We start from the raw sequence: 24,182 nt of genomic DNA, 5'->3' as shown, positions 1-24,182 counted from the left end.
CCTACATTGTCCCCTGGCCATCTCCCTGGGGACTGCATGCCAAAGTGGGTGTGGCAGAAGCGCACAAAGAGGGTATTGCCAGACATATATTTAATAATTCAGCATCATTTCATTAAATTTAATTCATTAACTCTTAAATAATTTGGGAACTCTTGTTTTTGTTATATAAGCAGCGTCAATGTCCTCAAATCGCAAAACAATGGATAATTAATTTCCTGATTCCAGTCTTGATCAAACAAGTACTTGACATATGTAGGGTGCTCAGCAAGCACTTAGCTCAGAAAAGTGGCTTTGTGAAACTTCTGGCATGGCAGAACAGTGGCTGCTTTAATGTGCAATCTCTGCTGGGACTAGCCAGCTGCTGCCGATCATTCAGTGAGCAGACAAGGCTTCCCAGAAGTCCTCAAAGATGACTGAGCATTGCAAAAGCGATCATGAATGAGGAAGTGGCAGGTAGCTTACTGGGTACGGTTCTGCTGCTGTTGACAATGGCTGGAGAGGGAGCATGACACCACCACCCGAGATAAAAAAAATCACACTGCAGTACAGTCATACCTCGGGTTACAGACACTTCAGGTTGCATTTTTTCAGGTTACGGACGCTCCGAAACCCGGAAGTACCGGAATGGGTTACTTCCGGGTTTTGGAGGTTGCGCATGCGCAGAAGCGCCAAATCACAACCTGCGCGTGCGCAGACGCGCCACTGTGGGTTGCAAATGTGCATCCCGCACGGATCACGTTCACAACCCGAGCGTCCACTGTATATATTTTTTAAATGTTGAGGGAACTTGGGGATCATTAAAAATAATTGGGGTCTGGGGTCCATGTATCAAGTGAATGGAAGCCTTTTATCATATGTGCTAGTCGTGAGGAGCTCAGGCTTGGTATGGGAAATGGCGTGATACAATCATATCCCTATGTTTTTGTGAAATGTTGGAAATGCAATTTCCAGTCACAGCCTGCAAAGTGTCAAACGTGGGCACTTCACCACTTGGGCAGAGTTGCACACCAAAATTGCATATTAGGATAAATTTGTACTTAAAGGCTGATGCATTTTCTGGAGTGTGTGTATAACAAACTAATGCAGATATGCGGAGAACCTTAACTTCCTTTGGGAAATGAATGGTAAAATCTGGGGAAAGTTGCATATCTCTGATTTCCTTTTCCCTCACCTGCAGTATAAAGGTTCTTTGGCTAGGCTTAGCCTACTGGCAAATTAGATGGATGTCATTAAGTCTGGCTTGCTGTTTCCGCCAGCACCCTGAGCAAGCTGATACCTGTGCTTCTTGACTTTTCAGCTACCGGCTTGGAAAACATGTCAAATTATTCCAAATGAAGTATTGCTTTAGCAGCTGTCAGTGGAATGTTAGATGATTTAACGCGACCAATTTGCTCTCCTGTCCAGGCTGCACTTGAGGCAGGTTCCCCTATCACCTGCCCCTAGTTAACACTATTGAATTAGGGCAAGGTTCCCTCTGGCTGTTTGCACAGCGTCACAGAGGCCTTTGGGGCTGGCTGGACCTGTTGTTCCCACAAGAGATGGCACATTGCTCTGCATTGCAAGTAAACAGTGCTTTCTGTTGTGGCTCTATAAGCAATTCCAGGTCCATATGTGACGACTTGTGGGTGGAGTGCGGGGAAAAACAACTCACAATACAAAGGAACGGTGACAACTAGTTGTTTCATTTTAGCATAACGGGATAAGGGTGAATTCTTTAGGGCAGACTCTAAACCACAAAAGTAAGAAGGATAATCAGGATTTGTTTATATGTACTGTATATTGCATTTGATAGTGCAGCAACTCTTACTATCCTCTTTATATCCACTGGGTTTTCCCCCACCCAGCCATTGGAACTGATGAAAATGTCTGTATCATGACATTTGCCATTGTGCATAACAACAATATTTATTTATTTATAAAAAATATTTATATACTGCTATTCATTTTTTTTAAAGAATCAGAATGGTTTACAATAACCATACGTAAAGGACAATGCATGCCATTCGAAAATGTTTAAATCAGAAAGCAGCCAATTACAAATGAATCTCAACTTATGCAGGGTTCCATTCCGGGATCACCTGTAAATCCAAAATTGTATATAGTCAAAAATACATTGGGTTTGATGGTGATTGGGGTTGCCAAAGTCATTTTTCTTAGAACCCCACCCCTTTTTATTTTTTATTTGCCAAGTGTGTAAAGCTGAATGTGCACAAGTTGAATGTGCACAATTTGTGAGTTACCTATACTATGGAAATATGCATTATTAGTTCCCTGCATAAGCCTGATGGAATATAAAGTTTTCAGCAGGCATTTAGAAACAGAAGGTGCCTGCTGAATCTCTATTGGCAGAGTATCCCAAAATGGCTGCCATGCTCTCGTGTTAAAAAATGGGAAGTCCCTGTTTTCCTGGGAAAGTTGAGGGATAACCAGGCCACTGCATTCTGCTCTAGTTGGAGTCATGTCCAAAGGCAGCCCCACATAAAGTGTATTGCAGTAACCCAGTCTTTAAGTTACCAAGGCATTGACTACAGTGATTAGTCTATCCCTGTCCACAAACAGCCCCAGCTTGTGAATCAGACAAAGCTGGTAAAAGGTAATTTTCTATTTTCTCCCTTACTGAAAGGCTTGCACCTAGTTCCCAGCTGACAAATGTCTAGGAGGGTGAATATGTAACTAACTATCACAGCAATCTTAATATTATAATTATAGATAATGATTTCAGTAGTATTAATGTTCAGGTAATTGCACCTAGGATTATTGCCTAAAAGAATATTTTATAAATATAAAGCACCACCCAAAGAAGCTGTTTGCCCTAGTTGTAAATAGCATATGGGGGGGGGGGTTAGGAAGCAAGGAGGAAAGGCTTAATCTCCCTTTTCTCACCAGCTCAGACCAGTTGGTTTCCCCAGACACAGAACGGGGAATTCTGAATTACTTTCCAATTACTTTCCAGTCTGTTTCAACAGACTCATTTAAGAAGCCCTTCTCTGGGTGTCCTCAATAAATTCGTCTCATAGGGTGGTCAGCCACGCATTGCCAAAGTTGAGGATCTGCCATACTCCTCAACCATCCTGATTTGAGGGGGACATCCTGGAATTACAGAAGCCAACCCAGCTTCTGATTGGATCCTGGAATGTCCCATTTTTTGGTTGGGCACTCTGGCACATGTTAGCAGCTCGTGCTAGATCTCTGGCCCAAAAGACGCCCGTTCTTTGGTTTCGCGCTCTTGCGTGAGTCAGCTGGCTCCTGCAAAAACTCGGGGCCAAACGAGCACCCCAATTTTAATCAGTGGGATATAGGAGATTATGATTTGTGACACCAAAAAAAGTAGGGGGCAAAAGAGGACTCCAATTTGCATATGGTAGCTTAAGTGTATAAATACCAATTTTGAAAGAAATTTGTAACATTTAAATTGGAATATGGTAAAAGCATAAGGAATGGGTCCGTAAATGCGTGTTTGGGTTAAAGGTGGGTCCTGAGTTTCTAAAGGTTGAAGAAATCTGCTCTAGAGGACACTTTCAAACAGAGGTCTGCCCTCTACAAAGTAGGGCAAGGAGACATCATTTGAACTGAAGCTGGTGGCCAGAAGAAGAAGAATAGGAGGAAGAGTTTGGACTTGATATCCCACCTTTCACTCCCCTTAAGGAGTCTCAAAGCGGCTAACAATCTCCTTTCCCTCCCTCCCTCCCAACAAACACTCTGTGAGGTGAGTGGGGCTGAGAGACTTCAGAGAAGTGTGACTAGCCCAAGGTCACCCAGCAGCTGCATGTGGAGGAGTGGAGAAGTGAACCCAGTTTGCCAGATTACGAGTCCACCGCTCTTACCCACTACACCACACTGGCTGTCACTAGGGGAAGGCCTTTTCAACACTCCTGGTTGCAGAAGTCTCTCACTAGAGAGATTTTCCTCCTGAGACCCATGCTGTGGCAAAAGGCCTTTTTATTTTCTCAGGGTTTCTTTTAATGCTCTTTGCACTATTTTCTGTTGCTGCCTTTATACTGGTTTTATTCTCATCAGATTTTATGCTTGCATTCTGCTTTTTCACTTCATGGAGGTTTTAACTTTTGTTCTTGAACCACCCAGAGAACTTTTTATTAATGGGCGGTGTAGGAATGTTGTAAATAAACACAAGCAGAGTTTTGAATCAGGTACTTCAAGTCGGATCTAGTTTGACCCTGAGTTCATAACCCGGCAGGCCTCAAGCACACATAATAGCACTAATGGATCCATAACCTCCTACACGCCTGCAAATGAACCAGTCTCTTCTCTTCTCCTGCCAGTTTCAAATGGCACCTGGAAATTAAGTCTTAAACATAAAGGGGGAAATATGGTGCCCAGGGAGGAAGAAACCTGGGTTTTAGCCAATAATCCTCCAGCTTTGCCAAATATTTAGCAGCTACTGCTTGCCAAGCCTAATTAATGTGTCCTAATGACCAAGTTAAGCACCTACTGTTTATCCTTTACATAATCTCAACTCAAGATGTGTGAGCGAGCCATTGACTTACACTGGTATACTTTCTTCAGGGTTATGTGCCATGCAGGACCAAACTAAATGATGTGTAGCCAGCTGGCTTAAAGATGCATTTAAGGGCCCAGATACAAAGCTAATGTATCGGCTAGTTTGGCCCTATGGTCACCTAACAGGGCCCAGTTCCCTTTGAGTTACATATTACTCTTCTGTTGCCATAGCTCTGGGGTCTCTGAGGCCTACAGCCTTCATTTCTCTCCACATACCAGACCAGGAAATTGTACACACCCTTCCTTGGGACTTCTCACGACTCCATAATGGCTAGCCCAAAAGTTATTTACATCAATCATCGCTTGGAAATGTACTTGCATAGTTGTGTTAGGAATTCCATCACAAGCAGTGGGACGGCGCTCTAAATTACCCATAAGAGTTGAGGCGGGAATTGTCTAAACCAGGTTGTAATTTGGTTATATAAGTGGCAATGGAAGCAGGAGAGTCCATCGTTCGTTTCTTCCTGCATTTGGTTTCACCCTGCCGGCTTTAAATAAATCAATTAAGGAACAAAACACCATAGGAGGTGGCAGGTGACCTACAAATTTTCACATTTCCCTAGAGGAGCCTGAAGATGAGACATGCACTTGAGGGTATAAGGTGGATGCTCTCAGAGGCATACCTAGTGTCCCTTGCACCCTTGGCAAGGAGCTGTATAGGCACCCCTCTCCCCTGAAAAAAACAACAACCTGAGAAGCAGGCAAGGTTGCCTGAACAGGAGGACCATGGCTCCTTGGGGCTGAATGGGACACACCCGCCGCTCTATGCCTGGAGGCCATTCCATCTCCTCCTCCTCCTGCAGCAGGAGCAGCAGTTCTTCCTGCTAGAGATCCCAGCGGATTCCTTCTGCCAGCAAAACAGATGCTGGAGTGCTGAGCATTGGGTGAGAGGGGTGCTCCCAGTATTGGGAGGACTTCAACACCTGATAGGTGATTTTTGCACCCCCACTGGGCTTGAGGCCTCAGCAGGAGCTGGTTTCAGTTACCCCTAGGAATGCCTCTGGAAGCTCTCATTTTGGTGTAAGGTGTATGCCTCCATCTTCTTGGCAAGCTCTGAGGGATCAGAGTACTAGGGTACTAGATAGAAAGAGATAGGAAGGGAGATTCTCAAAAAGAAAACACCTTGCCAAGAAAGTAAGAAATGCCCACCTCTGTCAGTGCCTTCAAAACCAGGTTTATTGGATTGCAGGCAGATTATATACACACACACACACACACACACACACACACTAGAGGAGTAGTACATATTTCCATTCAACCCTATTTCTCATCGTAATTCATGCTTCAGGAAACCTCTGACCTCTGTAGTTTCCTTATCCTAGTCAGTCAAAGACAAGGAACACCAACAAAGTAACACAACTATCTGCCACAGATATGGTGAGATGAAAAACGGCTGCTCAGATCCCATGAAGAAGGCCTCAAAGCATAAACAACCATAAAAAGATATTGTTGTGGCTTTTTTATGTGTTTCCTTACAAGTTCGTAGATGACAGAGAAGCTTAAGTGACCTCGAGAGCTGGGGACGTGTGACTGAGGCTTTGAACCAGATTGTCGACACTTCAAATCCCACCCTACTTTTCAAGTCATTTGGAACCTTTAGGTACATCACTATTTCTCAGCCTCAGTTCCTCATCACCAATATTGACTCAAGGTGTGAACACAGGCCTCTGTAAAGTGGGTTTGATGTGTCCCAGGTGTGTGTGTGTGTGTGTGTGTGTGTGTGTGTGTTGTGCATTATCCACACAACATCCTGTTCCAAGTTCAGTTTGTACTACTACCCCCAACCCCCAATTTAATTTGGATTTTCCTGATCCAGAGATAGTGTAGTAAGTTGGGAGGAATCCAACATAAAAATCACATATTACGCAGGACATGCTGAAGTGCATTGTGTGGGAGTGTGGTGGTGGTGTTTTGTTTTTCTTAAAGTGTGTGACAACTGTTTGCTGGGTGCCATCTATCACCACAGCCACTACTTCCATTGGTGAGGCATTCCTTGGTGGGTTGCTAGTGGGGACCGGTGCAACACACAACAGATTAAAACATTCTCATTCTAGATATCTGGATAAAAAGGTAAAGGGACCCCTGACCGTTAGGTCCAGTTGTGGACGACTGGAGTTGCAGTGCTCATCTCGCTTTACTAGCTGAGGGAGCCAGTGTACAGCTTCCGGGTCATGTGGCCAGCATGACTAAGCCGCTTCTGGCGAACCAGAGCAGCACACAGAAACGCTGTTTACCTTCCCGCCGGAGCCGTACCTATTTATCTACTTGCACTTTGACGTGCTTTCGAACTGCTAGGTTGGCAGGAGCAGGGACCGAGCAACGGGAGCTCACGCTGCTGCGGGGATTCAAACCGCGATAGGGATAGGGATAGGGATAGGGATAGGCTTGTCTAAAAAAAAAATGTTTTTAGCAGCCACTTAAAAGAGTGTAGTAAAAGTGCCTGCCTGTTATCAATAATCAGGGTGTTTCAAAGTGTATGTATGTACTGCTAAAGTAAAAGATTGAGGGAATGATAGAATTGTAGAGTTGGAAGGGACCATGAGGGTCATCTAGTCCAACCCCCTGCAGTAGTAAAAAAAGTAGGACCCCCCCGGATGGTTAAGTCCAGTCAAAGGCGACTATGGGGTTGTGGTGCTCATCTCGCTTTTAGGCAAGGGATCCGACGTTTGTCCACAGACAGCTTCCCAGCTCATGTGACCAGCATGACTAAACTGCTTCTGGCGCAACGGAACACCATGAGGGAAACCAGAGCGCCCGGAAATGCCATTTACCTTATTGCCACAGGGGTACCTATTTATCTACTTCCATCGGCATCCTTTCGAAGTGCTAGGTTGGCAGGAACTGAGACAGAGCAACGGGAGTTCAGCCCGTAGTGGGGATTTGAACCACCAACCTTCTGATTGGCAAGCCCAAGAGGCTCAGTGGTTTAGACCACAGCGCCACCCATGTCCCTGCAATGCAGGAACAGTGCCTATTCTGGAGATCATAGCAGCTGGGGTAAGGTGATCCCACAGGTAAACTGGTAAATTGTATCAAGTGTGTATGTCCTCATCACTTACATGGAACCGTTCGTTAAAAGAAAAAATTCCAGTTGTAGCCATTGACTTGGTTCTGACACAGTCAGTCGGAATATTGCTTTAAAACGGCATCTTAAAATACGTGAATAATTGCGCTGGCAGGAAGGATGTTGTGTGATAGAATTTAAAATGTGGAGCCTATGAGGCCATAGAGGAACTAGCAGCAAGGTGCCAACTCTAGCATGGGGAATAACCTGGAAGATGGCATCTCTTCTGGCTCGACAGGTGGTACAGCAAAAACAGGAAGTTCCTCCAAGGGCAAGATTGGAAAGTGAGTGGTTAGGCTGAGGAAATAAAACCGCCACTTGGTCATCATTGCAAGAGGAATCTAAACCCTGAAAATAGGACAAATGGTTTTGCAGAGCAGGTTCCCTGTACACGACACAGGATGTGATTTCTTACGTTTCCCACGGAAGCACTGCAAACATCTCATGGTATGTTCTCAGGGAACTGAAATCCTGTGGAGCAGTCCAAAAGTACCTTTTTCCGCTTCTCCAGAACTTGATTCTGAAGATGCCATCAGGTGTAGTCAGATCAATTATCTCGAATGGGGAAATTTTTATCATCATTATCATCATCATCATCATCATCACCATCATCACCATCGTCATATATTTATACCCTTTCCCCCTGACGAGACTCAAGGCAGCTTACCTATAAACACGAGAACCGCTAAAAACATAGAAAAAAATCATTAAAAAACAATCAAGCATTGTTAGAAGGAAGACTATATATATATATATATACAATGTGTTAAAACCATGCAAATAATTTCAAATAAGAACAGCACCAGAGCTTTCATTAGAAGCAGTCAGTTCCCAAAAGCTTGATGGAGTGAAAACGTCTTCACTTGCTGGCAGAAGGACAAGGAGGGAGCCAGGCTAGCTTCTCCAGGGATGGAGTTCCAGAGCCTGGGAGCAGCCACTGAGAAGGCCCTCGCCCACATCCCCACCAGGTGAGCCTGTGAGGATGGCAGGACTGAGAGAAGGGCCTCCCCCAAAGATCTCAAAACCTGAGCAGGTTTGTATGAGGGAATACGATCTTTCAGATAGCTTGGACCCAATGGGTGTGGCTCAGGTTCAGGTCCGGCCCAACTGTTAGGCGAAGTGAGGTGGCTGTTTCAGGTGGCAGCAGTCCCCTGTTCACATTCTCTCTGAGTTCCCTAAGCCAGCCTCCTCTGTACCCCTTAAGCTAGTCTCCTGCCCTCAGGGATGGTGGGAGGATATTGTCCCATCAGCAGGGTTAAGGTGAAATTCAGCTACCCACCCTGTAGCTGAATTCTGTGGGTGTTAGCCAACTTACTGGCTCTATCGGTGCAAAGATTTTAAGCTTGAACAACAGAACTTTCCCCCCTCTCATCCACTCTTGCATACCCTCTAAATTTGTTCTGGGGTCTCCCCCTAACTCTCTGGAGAGAGTGTAGGGTGCGCGTGGGAAGAGGAAAGTGGGGGAGGGGAGTTCCTGTGTGCAAATGTAAATCCTTGTGTTGACACAACAAGTTGTTTAGCACCACATTGGAAATAACCCTGTAAAAGGACTTTTTTCAGCAGGAACTCAGCAGAACTCAGTTCTGGCACCTCCCAGGTAGGCACAGAGAACAAGGGAGGCATTCATAGTGAGTTCTGGCACCTCTTCTTCTAGAAAAATAGCACTGCCCTGTAAGTGGAATGGGGATTGAGTGAGGGTGCCCTATCTTGTCCTCTGCATCAGGCAGCAAAATGCTTTGGGCTGGCCCTGCTAATAGTCAGCCTTGGATCACACAGTAAGACTCCTTGTTTCAACAAAAGTGTGGCAGAATTGGAAGACGTAAATTCGGATAACATCAATGATGGCTACTTGATGCATACATTTATGGCCGAGGTTGAACTGAACTTTGGAGCAGGACTTTTGGGAGAACTGACATATTGATTTGTCACCTGAGTTGGATAAACTGCAAAAGTTGATAAATTAGTAAAGTTTGATTTGGTTGGCAAACAGACTCTTGATGTCTATCTTCGAGGTCTTAATTTAGCTCCAAACTGTAAGGATTATGACAGGTCCACTGGATTTGTATTTGTGATAATAGTAGGCCCAAACCCAGAATTTCTAGCAGACAGACCACATTATGTTGGATGGGTAAAACAACAAAGTCTATGAATTTAAAGCAAGCAGATTACTTGTGGATGACGCAAATCATGGAAATACCAGGTTACGTCTAGATCAATTTGCAAGTCATATCCGTACACTAATAGATGAAAGAGCTGGTGAAATACAGGTGAGGCAAAAGTTTTCAGCTCAGATTTCCTCTTAGTCAGGGACTAGGCAAGGTATTCTATTTTTTTTTTAAATAATATTTATTATTTTTCCAAAAACTTAAACACTAAAAAGGAAAAAAAAACAATACAATACAACACATCAAATTAACAAAACAAGACAAAGACAATAAGATAAATCAAACAATTACATTATCCCATCTTTCATTCACTTATTTCCACGACCTCCTCACACCTCCCAAACTAGGTATTCTATGCTAGTTTGCACCATCAGCAGAAGTCAGTCACAAAACATTTTCTGGATTGTAGCAGTGCTGTTGGGAGCTGCAGATGATGCACACTGGAGCAAAAAATGATCTTAAATTCACATTTCTGGTTCCCTCACCTCCAAAAGGATATTGTAGAGCTGGGGAAAGTTCAGAAAAGGGCAGGCAAAATGATCAATCTCCTATGAAAGATTGCAGCATTTGGGGCTTTTAAGTTTAGAGAAAAGGTAAATAAGAGGTGACATGCTAGAAGTATATAAAATGATGCATGGCATGAGCACTGGATAGCTCAGTTGGTTTACAGCATGGTGCTGATAACACCAAGGCTGCAGGTTCGATTCCCCATATGGGATGCTTGCATATTCCTGCACTGCAGGGGGTTGAACTACATGATCCTCCGGGTCGCTTCCAACTGTGTGGAGATACTGTCTGGGGCGGGTGGGTGTTGAAGTCCAAAAACACCTGGCGCACTGGGGAAAAGGGGTCATGGATAAAATGGCATGGGAAGTACCACACGATGGAGAACATTTTCATGCCAGCGTGATGTAGAAGAGACTATATGGCAAAGGTGATGCTCAAGTAAATCATGAAGAACTAGAACTTTGAGGTATTAACCTGAAGTGTCAATCAATAATAATTTCTGCTCCCCCCATACTAGTGGACTGAAATAAAATCTATGCTGTTATGAAACTTTTAGAATTAGTAGAACATGCAATGTATTAACAAATGATTAGCTGAGAGCAACTGGATACTGTGTATACACTTACAGTAGCATTTTAGAGAAATAATTACTGGCAGAATAGCATGCATGGCTAAGGTAAAAATATTTGAGGCTGTTCCATAAACCAAGAAGATAATAATGTATTGCATCAGAGCAATGGGAGCTTAATTAACACTCAAAGGGATTTTATTCCACAAAGGTGGTGACATTTGGGACCAAGATGGGAGAAAGGACTTGGTATAATTAAGACAAGAATAGATACACAAATTATACTGTGGGCCTCACATAAGTAAAGAGAGGATGTGTGTGACCGAAAAAACTCTGGGAGGATGATACTGGCGTATGTGGGTTATTCATGGATACAGGATGAGGAACAAGTGAAAAAATGAAACTGATTTTGCTTCACAAGCCAAATAGGATTCCACAAAGTCCAAAATGTTTTCTGTATTAATTGCCCACTAATGATGTCAGAGTTAATCTTTCAAATGTCTCCAGCCAGGACTTGCTCCATATGGCATTTCGTTCTCACAGATGGATCATGGTTTCCATTCTGGGTTTTGGGTTGCTGACAATCCTGAGGTGTCAACATGCCTCCTATCTCTGAGCTTGCCATAGAGAAGGAAGGTGACATGTGGAAATAGCAGTGCCATCTCTTCTCTGGTGACCAGTTCATTACAGATATGATAGTTCCTGTGACATTGGCTAACCAAGTACTGGAAAGAATCACTGGTGCAGCTGAGCATGGGTGTGAGAGTTGGAGCAGAAAAATCACCACGAGGGCCAAGGGAAAGGGGTTGGCATGCTAACCTCTCCACCTGTTCTTCCACTTAAAATTGCAACGGCTCCTTCTCGTTTTTAAATAACATTGCGGTAAAGTTGCATGGGATCTGGACCATAAAGAAGGCTGATTGCCGAAGAATTGATGCCTTTGAATTATGGTGCTGGAGAAGACTCTTGAGAGTCTGATGGACTGCAAGAAGATCAAACCTATCCATTCTTAAGGAAATCAGCCCTGAGTGCTCACTGGAAGGACAGATCCTGAAGCTGAGGCTCCAATACTTTGGCCACCTCATGAGAAGAGAAGACTCCCTGGAAAAGACCCTGATGTTGGGAAAGATGGAGAGCATAAGGAGAAGGGGACGACGGAGGACAAGATGGTTGGACAGTGTTCTCGAAGCTACCAGCATGTGTTTGACCAAAGTGTGGGAGGCACTGGAATACAGGAGTGCCTGGCGTGCTCTGGTCCATGGGGTCACGAAGAGTCGGACACGACTAAATGACTAAACAACAACAACAACAAAAGTTGCATGCAACTGTTTTTCACAGAGGGCTTTCTTTTGAGTTTAAGAGTAAAATCCCAGTCACAGATCGGCCCAGTTCTGTCCTCTCCTCTGCTTTATATGCAGTGGGAACTGGAAACACACTTTGGAATCTTTGGTTCTCCAAATGATATTGTTGGACTTTGGTTCCCATCAGCCTCTCCCAGTGTGGCCAATGTTAAGGGATGATAGGAGTTGTATTTTTTAAAAAATGCAGGGCAGTATGTTGGCTACCCCTGGTCAAGTGGATTTATATCATGCCTAACGGTGTCAGTTGGGTTCAACATGGCAAGGGCCTGTTCACAGAACAACCAGCCTGCACATCAAGAACCTCTGCTGAGGCCCTTCACCAGCTGCCCCCTTTATATTGTTACATCTCTAATCTCCAGGGTGACTCCAGGGGTTCCTGTACTTTCCCACGGTTTGGTTTCCCTGGAACGATGGTCAGTAGGGACTGGTGTCTTTAGGATTCATTCACACTGAAGCGTAGGGTGAAGGGGCATAAGTAGATTTTCAGAGGGAGTCCCAAATTTAGATCCAGCACAGAGTGTCTCTCTGTCTCCAGCTTCTAATACCAGTCAAACTCACACATGCAACTCTGACTACTGTTTTTCTACCTAGGCTTACGTGGCTTCCAGCCAGGTGAGGGGAGTGAGGAAAATGCCTAGCCGTTCATTCTTTAAAACGCTGATGAGGCCAGCTTAACCGGCCAGCAAAGACTATAGCCTTGGTGAAGTTCCTGGTTTAACAGTATCCTCACAGATACAGGATCGAGGGTTTGGAAGAGAAGCAGGGTGTCATCCAAACCGACCCCTCCAAATGCATAACAATATGTTACAGCAGGTTTCCTCAGCGGTGACTCCCTTTGTTCAGAATGTTGGCTGAGCTGGTGCCAACAAAGCAATCACATTCTTCTTTAATGGTTCCTCTTGGTGCTATAAGAGGTAACATGTGAAATAGATAGCATGAATTATGCAAGAGAAAACTTCCTAACTACATGTTTTCACCCGGCGTAGTATCAATGTATGGCTGTTCTTTCTCTCACGGACATGCTACAGCCCATTTTGCATAGGCCCTGAGACTAGGAAAGGGGGTGCGGCATGAAAAGGAAGCAACCTGGCTGTGATACCCAATTATCTTCTCTTGGTTCTTTACCTGCCAGCTTCCTGAAACCTCCCTCACACCTCCACACTCTTTCCAGTTACATGCATACTTTTGCTTCTCAAAATATGGCTTGGTGTCGGAGCAGAGAACAATGGCTCCTGGAGTGGCTTGAAACCAAGAAAAGAGTGCTTATTAGTTGACCGGATGGATTATATCAGGGGTAGTTTTAATTTATTCCTTTGTCTTTTTCTTACAAGAAATAAAAATTGAAATGAAGAAGTACATATCTGCAAACAAACAGCTGAGGCTCCTGAAAGTGGGAGGTGTCAAAGGCCTCTGAGGCACAACTGGGCCAGACAAGGCCCTGAGTTTCTGACGTAACCCTGTAGGAATGGGGTTAAGTGAGAGAATAACTGGGGCAAAACATGTCCCTCCAGTGCAGTCGTGGGAGAACTGGAGGGATTTGCACATATCACTAGGTCAGGTCAAGCCCTGCTTTAATTCAAGTCAGCTGAGTACATAAAGGCATGCTGTGTTGCTTCAAACTGGTTCCTCAAATAATACTTGCCATGAGCCAGAAAGGATTCAGACAGTGCATGCAATTGCCAACAACATCTGTGGGAAACGTCACGGTGAAGCTTTGGAGGGAGATGACACCCAGGGATCAACGCCATGCAGTTTAAAAGCTGACACCCACAGTTCTAGGCTGTGCATAACAAAATCTGCCACTGAAGAGCAGGACATGATTTATGCCAATTGCGTCCCCTTGGCTATTCTGTGCAACTTGATGAACACAAACAGGAATTGTTTTTGAAGGCTCAGTAACTTTACGCAGGGTTCCTCAAGCCCCCAGTGCATGCCCTCAGGCAATTGCCAAATTGTTCCTCCGCTGGGTTATTTCCTTGAGCCTTAAGGGCTATATTGTTCGGCATCAGTATATTGTATTAAAGCTGGTGTCCTGTCAGGCACTTTGATTTTTGCTAGGAAGGAGCTGCGTTTATATGCTGTGTTTATATGCACATGATGTCTTTAGCTCACAGCATTCAAACCTCCACATTCATATCTAGTGCTGTATACAAATGGCCTCTCAAAATTCCCTACTCCATTTGCTTGAGGGGGGGGGGACATTTTCCGAAATTTCTTTAGGGGGAGGAGAAATTCTCCAATAGTGTCTCAGGGACGAGACTCCTTATGAACAGTGGCATTAGCACAGCCTCTTTTTTCCTGCGACATTCCTCTTCCTTAGTAGCCTGGCCACCATTTTGCTTCTTCTACAATTCTCCAGACTTTGCATTGTTCCAGGGCATGTGCAGGAGTGGTGGCGGCTGCTACCACAAAATGCCCCTTCAGAAAAAACACACGTTATGAGGAATTTTGGTTTGTGTACCATATAGGCCTTTTTGAACCTGCTTTGGCCTTGTTTCGCTAGGAATCATTATAGGGTTGCAGAAATCTTGCTTCTTCCAACAGTGCCGTGCTTCTTGGCTTGACGTGAGTTTGGAATCCAAGCTTCTCATCTAACTTAGGCTACAGTCACACTATACATTTAAGGCACTGTGATACCACTTTAAACTGTCATGGCTTCCCCAAAGAAATCTGGAATCTGTAGATTGTGAAGGGTGCAGAGAGTCGTTAGAAGACCCCTCTTCCCCTCCCAGGGATACAGTTCGAAGAGTGGTTTAACTACCCATCCCTCTTCACCTTCAACTCTGGGAATTGTGCTCAGTAACATTTTACTGAGGAACCTTTTCTGTTTTAACGCCAGCTATTTAAAACCAGTCCTGGTATTTTGGCATGTCTGTGATGTTAGCAGCTCTGTGGGTCTGCAATGGAAGGGAGTGCGCAGCTGTGGGGCAGCCACAGAAAATGCCTGGGGAATGTGCTTGGACTTAGTGCACGCATCTACTAGTTAGGGCTGCATTCTTGGGTCGGGAACAAGTTTCATGGGCCGTGCCTGAAAGCTAATAGAGGACCAGTGCAAATATGCTATCACATTCATTCATCTCAGAGCCATTAATTTGTTCCCTAAAGCTGTAGCTTGGCAAGTCTTGGCAACACGGGAAGAGAGCACTGAGCAATAAAGCGGCACACCAAGGGAAATCAAGGGAAGAAGGCTGAGCAACACCTACCTCTTCTCCAGTAGTACGTAAGCACATGAGAGGAGCCCTGCTGGATCAGGCCAATGGCTTATCTAGTCCAGCATCCTAGCCAATCAGATGCCTTTGGAAAATCCGTGCAGGCATGCTGACGATTTGTCAAAACCCCTATAGGGAATCAATTATGACTGCTTCATTTCTTATACTTGTGACCACAATACTTCATCCACTCTATTAAGATAAGACTGGTCAAGCAAAACGTCTACTGTGGTTAGACCACTGTGTATGAAAACCACGTCAAAGGGAACGTGTTACTGAGGGATATCATGGCAGGAGAGTTGTCCGCTGAAGATGGACGGGCGCAAGGAGCAAAGCCGGCCACAGAACCTGAATTATGGCATGCCATGTCGCTGAGTGTGCCAAAGCTATGAGATTTCTTCAAGAGCCCTGACTAGAAGTCTTGCCAGGGCACGGGAACACACCCTGAATCCAATGTTGTCATGGGTATTCTTCTGAACAAATAAGGTGCTCTGGTATCTAAGCAAGTCGTGAGTTGCTTTGCATGAAATTATCCACACTTGCATTTCCTGTGGGCCCTGACAGATAGAGTACAGACATTAGATATGAATAAAATTGGTTGAGAGAGAAAAGCCTTTATGGAAACAGATTGACTTCTCCAAATGTCAAATAATATTTGCACAGTAGCACGAGAGCATACGAAAGAGACTGTGAAATTATATGGTGGTAGTTGTAAGGGGGGGGGACGCATTTCCACGAGCTTCCTAAGGATTCTTTAATGCAGGGGTGAGCAACCTGTGACTCTCCAAGGTGTTGGTGGGCTACAGAGCCCCTCATCTCTGAACACAGGCTATGCTGACTGGGCTGATGGAAGTTGTGGTACAAAACACCCTGATGGACACCTGTTCCCCATCACTGCTGTAGGAGCTGGCCTGTCTTTAGAAAAATCTTACTTAGCTTTCTTAGCTGCTCCAAAAAAAATGAGGAGGAGCTGAGATTGGGTAAGGAAGTGTTTTCCCGACCAAAGAGCTTGAAGAACCTGCTTTCTGTCTGAATTCCCACCTAAAGGCTTTCTTTGGTATGTTTGTAGTTTATGGCTAACTTCAAAATCATATATTAACAATGGACTGTTTGAGTTTCAGGTTATGACTTAAGTCCAATATTTGCTTTGTTTCCATGTCTTTTCTGTTTCTTATAATATTAATCTGTTTGAACTGTGGAAATGTTCTGTAAAATGGTTTCTTGGCATTAGCTAAGTAGCATCTTTGCTGACTTCCTTTTTAATCCGAGCCTTTGTTCTTTCATCTCTCTCATTGTAATAGTTTATTAGTTTCTGTTTCGCAACTATCAACAGTCACCTCTCTAATTCACCCTCCCAAATGTCCCTACCCCACAGTGGTGCTTGGGCAGTGTGATACTAGATCAATAAAGGCTTGTGCAATTTGTTGTTGTTGTTGTTTAGTCGTTTAGTTGTGTCCGACTCCTTGTGACCCCATGGACCAGAGCACGCCAGGCACTCCTGTCTTCCACTGCCTCCCACACTTTGGTCAAACTCATGCTGGTAGCTTCGAGAACACTGTCCAACCATCTCATTCTCTGTCGTCCCCTTCTCCTTGTGCCCTCCATCTTTCCCAACATCAGGGAGTCTTCTCTTCTCATGAGGTGGCCAAAGTATTGGAGCCTCAGCTTCACGATCTGTCCTTCCAGGGAGCACTCAGGGCTGATTTCCTTAAGAATGGATAGGTTTGATCTTCTTGCAGTCCATGAGACTCTCAAGAGTCTCCTCCAGCACCTTAATTCAAAAGCATCAATTCTTCGGCAGTCAGCCTTCTTTATGGTCCAGCTCTCACTTCCATACATCACTACTGGGAAAACCATAGCTTTAACTATACGGACCTTTGTTGGCAAGGTGATTGTGCAATTTTAGTTAGGTACATTTGGGGGGGGGGGTCTGTCCACTCAAGCGATGTATTGAATACGATGTTACATATTCTACGATGTGATGTGTAGGCTGTGCCATCTCCTTATGCAGTGATCAAGAATGCATCGCCCCCAAGATTAGCACAAGAATGCTGATATCTATTTTACCGAGAACCAGATGGCGGAAAGAGCTGGATACCAACAGACACAAGATATTGTTTTGTTTTTTGCTAAATGAGCCCTGGTAAGGTACTGCATCTCTTTTTCAGATCATTAACTGTTGCTTATATCTATGCCTATGTCTCCCTCTAGAGGCTTTTTGCTGTTGTTTAGTCGTTTAGTTGTATCTGACTCTTCGTGACCCCATGGACCAGAGCATGCCAGGCACTCCTGTCTTCCACTGCCTCCCGCACTTTGGTCAAACTCATGCTGGTAGCTTCGAGAACACTGTCCAACCATCTCGTCCTCTGTCATCCCCTTCTCCTTGTGCTAGTCTCTTGTAAATAGACTTCCCATGCTTACTAGCTATCTCAAGGTTGTTACTATTTTGCTGGAGGGATTAAAATGCATACTGGGAAATGTAGGTTTGCACAATTAATGTGGATTGAAGCGCTCTGGTGCCCTTGCTCAACAAATCAAGTTTTTTTAAAAATGGGTGAGGATGACGGGCAGTATAAAAAATTAATAAATCATCATCATCAATTGACAGAAAGTGCATACAAATAAATCAGGATGAATGCTCAGTAAACAAGTCATCTGAAAGCAAATCTTTCCGTATACTGTGCTGCTTTCTCACCACTTCAGTTTGCATGTAGCTTTGGGAACAATGTTTGTGCCTCTGATATCCGTAGTAGATCCATACGTGTGCGGCAGTGATTAATTAAAATCACAAAATGACACATAACGCATGCATACCCAGAGGCAGTGGTTCACACGCTGCAGCCCGCAGTGAATAAGCTAGCCGGTAAATTGGTTGTGGCTCATTCTGTTGTTTTACAGTAACATGCATCACATGAAGATGCAGGATGCATGCCTCTTGTAAATCATTGTTCCACAGAGTTCTGCAGGCATCACAGATGGGAAAGGAAGTGGCTCATGCCCTTGAACATTTAGTGTGGTGGCCACAAGGCTGAGCAACCACCCAGGATGTCCCTGGGCTGTAGCTCAGTGGTCAAGCGCCACATGCCTGGCATGCAGAAGGCACCACATTCCACCCCTGGTGGCATCTCCAATTACATGGTGAGATAGGTAATAGGAAGCTCCTCTACTGGACACACTGAACGGCTGCTGCCAGCCAGAGTAGACAGTACTGTGTGAGGTGGGCAGATAGTCTGATCTGGTGTAAGACACATTTTCCAGCCCTCCCATTGTCAATATTTTGTTAAAAAAACTCATTTTGAATCTATCCACCTATCTATCTATCCAACTATCTATCTATCTATCTATCTATCTATCTATCTATCATCCATCTATCTAGCTATCTAGCTATCATCTATCTATCTATCTATCTATCTATCTATCTATCTATATCTATCTATATCTATCTATCATCTATCTATCTATCTATCTATCACCTATCTATCTATCATCTATCTATCTATCTATCATCATCTATATCTATCATCTATATCTATCTATCTATCTATCTATCTATCTATCTATCTATCTATCTATATCTATCTATCATCTATCTATCATCTATCTATCTATCTATCTATCTATCTATCTATCTATCTATCACCTATCTATCTATCTATCTATCTATCTATCTATCTATCTATCATCATCTATCTATGCTACATCATATATCAGTGTAAAGGTAAAGGGACCCCTGACCGTTAGGTCCAGTCGTGGACGACTCTGGGGTTGTGGCGCTCATCTTGCTTTATCAGTGTAGCATCAGCATAAATGGAAAAAACTGGAAGAAAATCAAAACGTAATACATAATTCCATAATCTTATATAACAGCCAAAGCTTCTTGTCTTATGTTTTCAAAAGAGATCTAAGAAAGTAGTGCTAGTTTCAACATAAGGACTTCTTTATTTTCAGAATTTATACCCCACCTTTCAACTAAAGAACTTTCAAAGATGGTAAAACAATCAAATTATAATGGTACAATAACCAGTGGCAAAGCAGAGCTGAAACAGTGCAAGGTGGTAAGACTGTTCACAAAACAGTCAGTTTAGCAGCCCATAAAATAACACAGACTAAAACAATGTTTATTAATTTGGTTGTTTTAGCAAAATTTATATTCTGCGTCAAACTTCTAAGCGTTTTACAATAAAATAAAATAAAAATAAAACATTGAAGTTATCTATGGCAGTCTGCTAACAACAGGGATTTAAAAGTATTTGACAGATAATTAAAATGCATTTTAATTTCAACTATGCTTGCCTAAACAAAAATGGTTTAAGCAGGTGCCAAGAAGAGTAGAGCACAGCCTGCCTGATGTCACTAGGCAGGGAGTTCCAATGTGTGTAGGTGCTGACCAAACGGCTGACATCTTACAAGTACTGAACACGTGTTTGTGCCATGTGTCCTCTTGTCCCAGGACATGTCCTCTATTTCAGGGGTAAAATTTCTGTCGGGGTAGATTTTTTAAATTTGCCAAAATGTCTCTGGCTATACTTTCTGGATGAGACACAGACGTAACTGGTAGTTGAAGACTTGCTTTCCTCTTCTCTTCTCCTCACAACCCCCCCCCCCCAGCAATATATCACAGCTTCTATAGTCTACATATAGTAAAAAAGGCAAAGGACCCCTGACAGTTAAGTTCAGTTGCAAACGACTCTGGGGTTGCAGCACTCATCTCGCTTTACTGGCTGTGGGAGCCGACGTTTGTCCGCAGACAGTTTTTCCGGGTCATGTGGCCAGCATGACTAAGCCGCTTCTGGTGAACCAGAGCAGCGCACGGAAACAGTGGCGTAGCGTGGGTTGTCAGCATCCGGGGCAAGGCAAGTAATTTACGCCCCCTAACCCGTGGATTTGCGCCCCCTAACCCCCAGATGTTGCGCCCGGTGCGGCCGGCCCCCCCTGCACCCCCACGCTACGCCACTGCACGGAAATGCCGTTTACCTTCCTGCCAGAGAGGTACCTATTTATCTACTTGCATTTTGACATGCTTTCAAACTGCTGGATTGGCAGGAGTTGGGACCGAGCAACGGGAGTTCACCTCGTCGCGGGGATTCGACCTGCCAATCTTCTGATCGGCAAGCCCAAGAGGCTCAGCGCCACCCATGTCCCTACTACACATAGTAGGGGTATTTAAAATGAGAGTTGTCATAGCGTCCTCGTTTTTGCTCTCCAAAATATGGCAACCCTTTCAGGCACCGATAACAGTGCCAGATGGCCAGTTAGCACAGTTTCCACTTTTGTCAGCAACCATGCTGCAGCATCCTGTCCTAATTGCAGTTTCTTGATCAAGAACAAGGGAACAGAGTCATGCACAGTAAAGCAAGTGGAGCCAGAGCCAATAGCTGGCATAGCCAATAGATTCTAGTTCTGCTTCCATCCTGCTCCCAGTGTGGTGTAGTGGTTGAGAGCGAGAGACTCGTAATCTGGGGAACCGGGTTCGAGTCTCCGCTCCTCCACATGCAGCTGCTGGGTGACCTTGGGCCAGTCACACTTCTCTGAAGTCTCTCAGCCCCACTCACCTCACAGAGTGTTTGTTGTAGGGGAGAAAGGGAAAGGAGATTTTTAGCCGCTTTGAGACTCCTTCGGGTAGTGATAAAGCGGGATATCAAATCCAAACTCCTCTTCTTCTTCTTCCCAAGGGGTGACGGTGAAACTGAGGAGGAGAAAGCTGGCAGCCAGGGACACCCACTGGGCTGGTTGCAAGGAAGGAGGCATACAAGTGGCGGTTGGCTGAGGTTGGTGGATCAGTGCCCCATTTGCCCGAAAGGACTAGCCATGGCTGGTTGTAGTCCTAACCATCTGAAGGATTTGGTGTGTTTATTACATTTATATACCACCTCCCCCCCCCCCCAGGAGCTCAAAGTGGTTCTCCTCCTCCACATTTCAACCTCACAACAACCGTGTGAGGTAGGTTAGGCTGAGAGATGGCTCACTCTGTGCAGGCCTCTCTCAGCTCTGCTGCCTGTCATAGAACTGTAGAGTTGGAAGGGATGGCGAGGATTATCTGGTCTACCCCCTGCAATGTCGGGATCTTTCGCCCAACATGAGGTTCGAACCCACGACCCTGAGATTAAGAGCCTCATGCTCTACCAGCTGAGCTATCCCTCATGCTCAGTCCCATAGTGGCTGGCCCAAGGTCACCCAGTGAGCTTCATGGTTAAGTGGGGATTAGAACCCTACTCTCCCAGGTCATAGTCCAACACTCTAACCACTATACCATACTGGCTCACTAAAATAGATGTTGCACAGTCTACTCCTACTGTCCTTCTGATGCCCTTGGTTTCAGCTTCCACAGCCCCAGTGGCCTCGGAGGGAGTGGTGCTTCATGGAGCACGTCTCTCCCTTAAAATGCAGGCTTCCCCATTATTATGGGAAAGTTTGAGAACTTTTGCCTAGTATGATGTGAATCAGCAAAGCAATGGCAGACCGACCTATCTCTCCCCAAATGTCAGTTTGACATATGCCGTAGCACTTGCTCCTTTGCACAGCCCAGCAGATAAAATGATAAAAAACACCCCGGAGAATCATCCTTCCAAGCAGAACGCAACCGTTACCTCCATGGATAAAATATCCTCTCAGCACCAAGTAAGAATAATGGCCATATTGGGTCAGAATTTGAACCATTGATCTTTTAGGCATGGATTCTCCAGATAATGAGCAACAAGCTTTATCTTGCCAAAACCAGTGCTTTATATAATGAATTGTTGCATCGCTTCATCAGACTAGAACACATGTTGTCATATTTTGCTGTTGAAAGATTTCCTAGGGCAACATGTATCAGATGAAACAACAAAGAGTTTTGAAGTATCTTAAAGGACTTAACAGATTTATTGTGGCATAGTTAGACTTCAAGGTGCCAGGGGCCTGCTGTCGTTATCACTGCAATCTTTGGAACATGTTGGATGATATCTATGATTGGTTGCATTGTTGTCTTCTTAAGAACTGTTGGAATTCAATGGGAAAAAGTCATGAACAATGCAAACTGTGCTTTCATTAATCTCTTCCTTTGGTTTTCTGATTCTTGCGAAAACAGTACAATAGGCGGGCGATACATTTGACTGGTTTGTTTATCCAGCTTTGCCAGCAACTAATATGCATTTCTTTTTATAGATAAGACTGAACTAAGTTCCTTGGGTGAAATTCAACTTAGGCCAAGCCAGAGAAGAAGTGGAAGATCTATGAATCGCCTATTATTTTGATTTCCTGAAACCCTGTTATGGTGGCTCTGAATTTTGGCAGAGCTCTTGGGTGGGGGAGATGGGTTTAACCCCAAACCTCTAAATAATTGTACCCCACCTATCTGACTGGGTTGCCCCAGCCACTCTGGGCGACTTCCAGCAAAATATAATAATAATAATAATAAAACCTTTATTGCATTAGCATACAGCCATAGCAAAATAAGACAAAAATACTAGAGACAAGCAACCAAACAAAATTCAAAGCGTTATTACTGGCGTAATGACATTTAAATTACCCTAAGACAATAATGTAAAGATTTAGTTGCCAGCGCCAAGAATCTAAAGTGCGGATGTATATAAAACATAAAATGGCCCCAAAATAGGCTCGGCACATTGGGTTGAAAAAGTAATAAAAAGAATTAAAACAGGTCCAGGTCTAGGACTCACTACCCAGTCAGAGTAGCCCTGAGTTTCAGAGCCTGCACTATAAAGATTGCCACCCCACGTGAAATTTGGGGATTTGCGTCCACAAGAAGCGATTTCAAACAGTCTTCCTTAGATGTAATGGTGGACGGGATCAAGAGGAGGAGCTTAGGTCTTATTGGCTCATAAATAGGGCAGTAGAAAAAGAAATGTATGAAGTCCTCTACTTCATTCATTGTGCATGGACATAAACGCTGAGTAATAGGGGTCTTAGAGTAAATCCCCTGCAGGAAGGCCGTGGGTATAGAATGGAAACGGGCCATAGTAAACGCTCTTCTCAAATTGGGCTCCGTCAGGTCTATCAAGTAGTTGGCAAGTGATCTTACCACTTTCACTTTAGGGAGCCACATGGAGAGGCGAGCTGTAGTGGACTGTGCCCGGTCCATGGCCTCGTCTCTTGTAAGAATCCAGGCCCAGATTTTATGTTGGTCCCAAGATGACAGCGTGTCGAGATCTGGGAGGGAGTAGCGTGCAGTAATAGTCTCCATGGCCTTGGACCATTTGTTGGTATGAGAACAAGTTAAAAAGGCTTGCCTAGCTAGTAGGGAACCTGGGGCATTGATTAATTTACAATAAAAACTAATGATTCTAATGTGGGCTCTCGCAACAATGGAGGGGAGGCCCAGTTCTGTTCTTAACTGTGCAGCAACTGAGCCCTTGGGGAGGCCCAGTATCTTTCGTGCAAAAGAGTTTTGCAGAATCTCCAGCCGTTGTAGTGTTTTTAAATTCCACCCCCAGATTTCAACCCCATACAGTAACATCGGGAGGACTTCAACAAAATATAAAAATACAATAAAACATGGAACATTAAAAATTTCCCTACTCGGGGCTGCCTTCAGATGTCTTCTGATGACCTTGCTCCCCCTCTGAACTTTATTTAAGCCAGGCTGCGAAGGTCATACAGCAAGAAGACCAGGTCCTGGGCCTTTTTTTGCTCTCCGCCTATATATTTAAGTCTAGATTATTTCTATTGCGTTTCTATTGAAATTCTGTTCTGCATTTGCAAAATTGTTGATTTTTGAATTTATTGATTTATTGATATGTTTTGCAAAGCGACTTCTCTCTCCCACCCCTTTTGCGTTTTGATATTTTGAAG

At 44.3% G+C, this 24,182-nt stretch overlaps 1 long non-coding RNA gene across 3 annotated transcripts in view; it reads left to right on the top strand.

Annotated features, from left to right (window-relative positions):
• Positions 1 to 22,526, top strand: part of LOC308470685 — a 46,592-nt gene extending 24,066 nt beyond the window's left edge. Inside the window, exons 2-4 of one of the 3 annotated variants that reach the window (XR_013982552.1) lie at positions 6,005 to 6,118; positions 17,404 to 17,535; positions 21,065 to 22,526. This is a non-coding gene — a long non-coding RNA (uncharacterized lncRNA). Of the gene's footprint in view, positions 1 to 6,004; positions 6,119 to 9,142; positions 9,848 to 17,403; positions 17,536 to 21,064 lie in introns of those variants that run through there. The other 2 variants (XR_013982553.1, XR_013982554.1) reach the window with 2 other exon arrangements.
• Positions 22,527 to 24,182: the final 1,656 nt, after the last annotated feature.

The sequence above is a fragment of the Podarcis pityusensis genome, assembly GCF_964106645.2.
Source record: "Podarcis pityusensis genome assembly, chromosome: 2".
Lineage (NCBI taxonomy): Eukaryota > Metazoa > Chordata > Lepidosauria > Squamata > Lacertidae > Podarcis > Podarcis pityusensis.
This window is presented reverse-complemented; position numbering and strand designations above follow the sequence as displayed.